Source organism: Onychostoma macrolepis, chromosome 06 (genome assembly GCF_012432095.1).
Source record: "Onychostoma macrolepis isolate SWU-2019 chromosome 06, ASM1243209v1, whole genome shotgun sequence".
Classification (NCBI taxonomy): domain Eukaryota; kingdom Metazoa; phylum Chordata; class Actinopteri; order Cypriniformes; family Cyprinidae; genus Onychostoma; species Onychostoma macrolepis.
Genome location: NC_081160.1, coordinates 31,368,088 through 31,373,963, shown reverse-complemented (window position 1 = coordinate 31,373,963; position 5,876 = coordinate 31,368,088).

Genomic DNA, 5,876 nt, shown 5'->3' with positions numbered 1-5,876 from the left:
TATATTATTGCTTTTTATTATTATTAATTGTCTAAATAGGAGCGAAACATACATTTTCAATATTTTATTATTTTAATATTAATATTTATTATAATAATTTTTTTTTTTTGGGAAAATTTATGATTTCACCAAATAGCAAAAATAAATGATGAAATGTTGTTCTCTGATCCTAATAAAAAAGGAAAAGACAAAGATGAAATCCACTTTAATAAAATTCAACCTCCGAAACGGAAAAGTGTGCAAAGTTGCAAAGATATGGTTAGTTGGCATTCCATCAATTATATTAGACTAGCCAGCTGTATGAATGCCTACTAGCAACCGGAAATATGGAGACTTGGCAATACAGAGCAATTTAATCACCGCCAATGTGAACGAGACATGAAGCATTGCGAATACAGCTGCAGAATATTGTTCTAACATCCAAAAGGGACGTCTTGGGAATGTAGATAAGAGCTCCAAAAATGACATTGTCCAGAGGAAACAGATTACATGGATGTTTCAGCAATCTGGGCTAAGTGTCTAATTCATTGTCTTGTCTTTTCCTAATCAAAAGTCAATGTCTTTAATAGCTCTAGATAACTTCTGGTTTTGTTGCATGTCTTGACAGAAGGCCAACACTCAGAGGTCATTGAGTGCACTTAGATTCACGAAGTGCGCCTTTACTTACCAACTAACCATGAATAAATAAAACAGACCATGATGGGATGAGAAAAAGAGAAGGAAAGAAAGAACAAGGGGGAAAAACATACAAGTGGCAGTTTTAATTACAGAGAACAGAGAGCCTGTCCTTGATTAACATCTCACCTAACGCCACATATTTTGGAAACATCCGGTAACATTTGTATTCTCTGGTTCTGTAAATCCTTTCAGTCGATTAAGAGGAATTAAGGGCTTTGCTTCTCTCATGCTGCCTGTAAAGGGTTACACATCTCGCCTTATTAAATGTACTGTGCAAATTCAGCAAAACATGTCACAGCTTGACACGTTCAGACCTGAACTCTCTCACGGACCACATACTTCTGCTGCTATTGAGGACGCTACGCGACACACCGGCTGGGTTTAAATACAGAGTATAATCATGTGAGAACTAGATCATATTTTCTGATGAAAACGTGAGTGGTGTTTGCAAAACTCCTCCACACAGTGTTAGGGTGTTGTGGGCAGCTGCCAGGGCGTTGCAGTGCGGTTACCGCCTGTTTTATCATCCACCAGAAAAAAATTATCGGACTTAGAAAAATGCGCACATATTCATAAAAGTCATGAGATTTGAGGTCTCATTCATGTCTGAAGCACAAATCATGCAGCTAACAAGCGACCAGTGTTTAGTATCACTGAGATGTTATTATAGTTGTATTAATACTTTTTTCATATTTAATAAATTTTTCATTTTAATTTTAGTTAAAAAAAATGTAATTTTGTTGTGTTTTTGTCATTTTTTGTAATACATGTCTACTGTATATAGTTTTTATTCATTTTTATTTCAGTTTTCATTTGACTTATTTTAGAACATCAACCTAAACTAAATGAAAACGAGAACATTAGTTGCATTAAAAACTGGTTGAAATCAAGTAAGTTTAAGGTTTTTATATATTTTTATTTATTTCAGTTAAATAATATATAATTATTTCATTGGAATATAAAATTTAAAACAAAAATTCAAAAGTAAAAATGAAAATAAATTATTTCAGTTACTTTATTTCAAGTAACAAAAATGTTTATGGTTTTAGTTACCAACCCTGCAAAAGAAAAAAAAAAAAATATATATATATATATATATATATATATATGTGCCAAGGTTTTAAACTTAGGGTTATTTCACTAACCCTATGTATTTATAATTTTTATAGTGAAGCTTGATTGTAATATTTTGCATATATTTTGGGTTAAACCATTTTTGTCCCAATATATTTAAGCACTTAATGAATTATATTTCTAATAAATATCTATATATTCAAAAATATTGTTTGCTTCTTCCACTATCTTTAATCCAAATTTTTCAAAAATGCATAAGCTCATCTCAATGCTTTATGAAATTGCCTTTTCCATAAACTGGCTTAAAATTTTATAAAAACTGATTTTTTTTTTAGGAGGAAAGATAATTAAGTTGTCCACATTTCTGGAACAGCCTCTGGAGGACACTTTAATTTAGCATAAAACAAGACTCAATATCTTCTTGTTTTGCTTCACAAGTAGACATACTTTTTATTCAATCATATTGGAAAACAAAGACAAAAATCCTGAATAAGAAAAGCACTTATTGCAATGCAACTTGGAAGACAACTACAATTTCTCATTAGTAATAGTGTAATATATCTCTGCAACTGTTCACTGGAAATCATAAACAATATGTCTTTCAGTGTTTGTCACCACCACCCATGAATGCGATTTCCCAATAGCTGATCTGCGCCGACCTTGCTCTGAAACATCTGCCAAGAACCAGCACACCTTGTTCTGTGTGCTTCCCAGCCCATGATGCCTCTGAATGAGTGAGTCATTGCATCTGTACAGTTGGATTTGTTTCTCACACCCAAGACAATGACAAACCATCACAACATAAAAGGAGTCGAGTTCTAATTTACCTGCGATAAAGAGAAAACACACACACACACACACATACATACCTGTGAAAGATGCATTGGGAGGGACTCCCACTTTTGCAAACCGGATTTTCTGGTTTTCTTGCCTCTCTTCGCCGCAGTAGCTGTTATATTCATAGTAACTGTCTTAAAGATCAACTGAGCTGCTGTGACAGTGACACACAAAAGGAGAGAATGATTTGTCTGACAACTGATGTGTGCTTACATTGCTCAATGAGGAGAACCAAAATGTTTTCAACACATTTGCTTTGAAAGACGTGAAAATTCGCTGAAAAATGACAGTTTTGGCATCATTTACTCAGCCTCACTCACGTCGATCCAGTCCTTCTTTTTCATCATTAAACAAAAGTAGAAGGTGATTTATAAAGCTCAGAGTTCGGGAGCTAAAATGTTCAAAGTAAAAGTTCGCAACGATCATTTAAAATCGAGAAAGCGTAAAACTTTCCACAGACATTCGGCGCGACAAAGTTGCACGCAAGCAACAGCAACTCACGAACAAATGACTCTTATGAATCGACTCAGTAAAAAGATTCACAAACTCATGAACTAGGAACCGTTCCCTAAAGCTACTTTAAAAAAAAAAAAAAAAACGATTAACCGTGATTAAAGCCACATATTTAGTTTTGTTATATTAAAAAAAAAAAAAAAAAACATTAAAAAAATTCCAAAAATATATTTCACAAAAATATTATTGATTATTATTTAGCAAGGTCAGGGTCAGTTTAACAGATTGTAAACTTATGTGGCGCAAATATGACTAAAATGGCACCACTGAATTATTAAACGACTTCTAATGAGCTGTATTTGAGCAATTCTGTAATTTGGGAAATAAAAAAGCAGGCTACTTTGGCCCTGATACAGTAGTAATGTGGATCGCAGCTCATATCATTTAATCTTTGGAGATTTTGATGAGAAATGTTTGAGTTTTGTATCTTATCTAATCTGAGAACAGCTGGAGACATTTCCAAGATAACTGTTTTACTTGACAATCTGCTCATCTCTTTCTCACTCATGTCTGTGTATCTGTTTTTTCCTTGTGTTTGTTTTGTTCGTCAGATACAGCCGTATCTGTCTGCAGAAGTGTTTGTGTCAGCAGACTTTGTGTGCAACAGTCACGCTTGTTTAGCCGTGTGAAGTGAGATCGGACAGGTGCATGCTGGTTGAAGCACAAATAAGTGAGAACAAACCTGCGTCCGGCGTGCCAGTCTACTCTACAGGAACATCCACTGTACAGCTGCTCGATTTCGCTTTCTCTTCTCCCCATTACATTCCAGCACATTTTATAAGGAGTTGAATTTCAAAACACTGAGAATGTCAGTGAACCACAAATATTGGCTTCCCAGATGTTTAGTCTATTCACTCAGCAATGCATTTGTTTTAAAGGACTAGTTCACCCAAGAATGAAAATTCAGTCATCATTCATTCACCCCCTTTGTATTTTTCTTTCTAATAAGAAAAAATGTGAAATGTTATACGATGCTAATGCTAAATTATTTATAAGAAAATATATTCTAGAAAATAGGAGTTTAGAGATTCTACAAAATATCTTCATTTGTGTTTCGGGCTGCAAAGAAAGTCATGCGGGTTTGGATTGACGTGATGATGACAGAATTTTCATTCTGGGTGAAATATTCCTTTAAAAATGAAACGGCAGTCTCGCCCTCATCCACACACACACAGGACGGAGTATCATTCTGATAGATCTGATAAAGGATTTGCTCTTTCCCTTCATTCTCATTGTTATTTAAAGACGGGAACTTTCTGACAAGGTGGCATAGACAGATTTCAACAGCATGCAGCTCCTTCTGCCAGAAATCTTCACCCTGGAATGTGGCCTGATACAATGTCAAACAGCACCTAAACAAAAGCCAGAGTAAACACGGTACATCTATGGTATAGCAAACACATTTATAGGCATCATCTTGTCATGCCGAATGTATTTAGGGTTGTTTTCCACCGCCTATAAATATACTTTGCATTTACTTGTTTTACATTGTGGTTTGAAAAAGATGGGCTTGGTACTCCACAAGACTGGCACCGTCTATCTTCACTACCATTGACCTACAGGGACTGTTCAGCACGTACTCAAGTTCTGAATCTGAACAAAAATGTCAATTACATTTCTAGCCTATCCTGCATGGCGGTGATTCGCATTTTTATTACAGATTGCCCTAAAAATAAAACTGTCACTTTGTAATCAAATGCGATACTTTTGTGATTCGTTTGATGATTTTTGGAACATTACAGCCCATGAAACATGAACATTCCGCTGAACACTCCATGATGTAACTGAGCGCGGAATTTCCATTTTTGTGTTGGTTTCGATTTGAATTTTCAAATCGAACATTCTCTTGTTTTAAAAAAAACAAACGTGATACTGCAGCTACAGTCATCCTCCCTCTTTCCATCCAGTTTTGCGCTAAAAACAAGCCCGGACAGCTAACACACCCCCCAGATAAACACATACAGGAAATGAGTGTGGTTGAGCCATGATTCACCCTAGACTGGAAACACTTAATGTCTGTAAGATTCATTCCAGGTTTTAGACAAAGTGTGGCATGTTTACTGCACCAGATGTCATTTTTTAGTGGTTATTTGTTGTTTTTGTTTATTGTGAGAGCTTGAAGGAAAGAGCCCTACTTTTAAGTCACTGCTAATTTTGGTATTCACATGAGTGCATTTAAACTGTGCGGTTCTCGAAGGAAACTTCAACTCTTCCCATTAGAAAGTGGAGAAATGAATGGATTTTACTTAATGGACGTTCTGCATGACGTCGATGAATGAGAATTGTGGAAAAATTGGACAAACAACACAGAATGACAAAATTACAATCTCAATTGTATCTAGACACTGATAATATTACATGTAAAACAAATTAAGAGTGTTTCAGATAAGATTGCAACTCAAATTTACATTTTTGCAAATATTTAATTATTTTATATCTATATTGATTGATTTATATCTACACTGAAAAAACTAATTAGAAGTGCTGTCAAATGATTAATCGTGATTAATCACTTCCAAAATAAAAGGTTTTGTTTACATAATATATGTGTGTGTACTGTGTATATTTATTATGTATATATAAAGACACACATACAGCATACATTTAGAAAATATTGACATGTATTTACGTGCATATATTTATATTCAAATAAATAATTTAATATATACGTAAATATATTTAATATATAAACGTAACATTTTTAAAATATATACATGCATGTGTATGTCATCTATCTATATATATATATATATATATATATATATAATTTATTT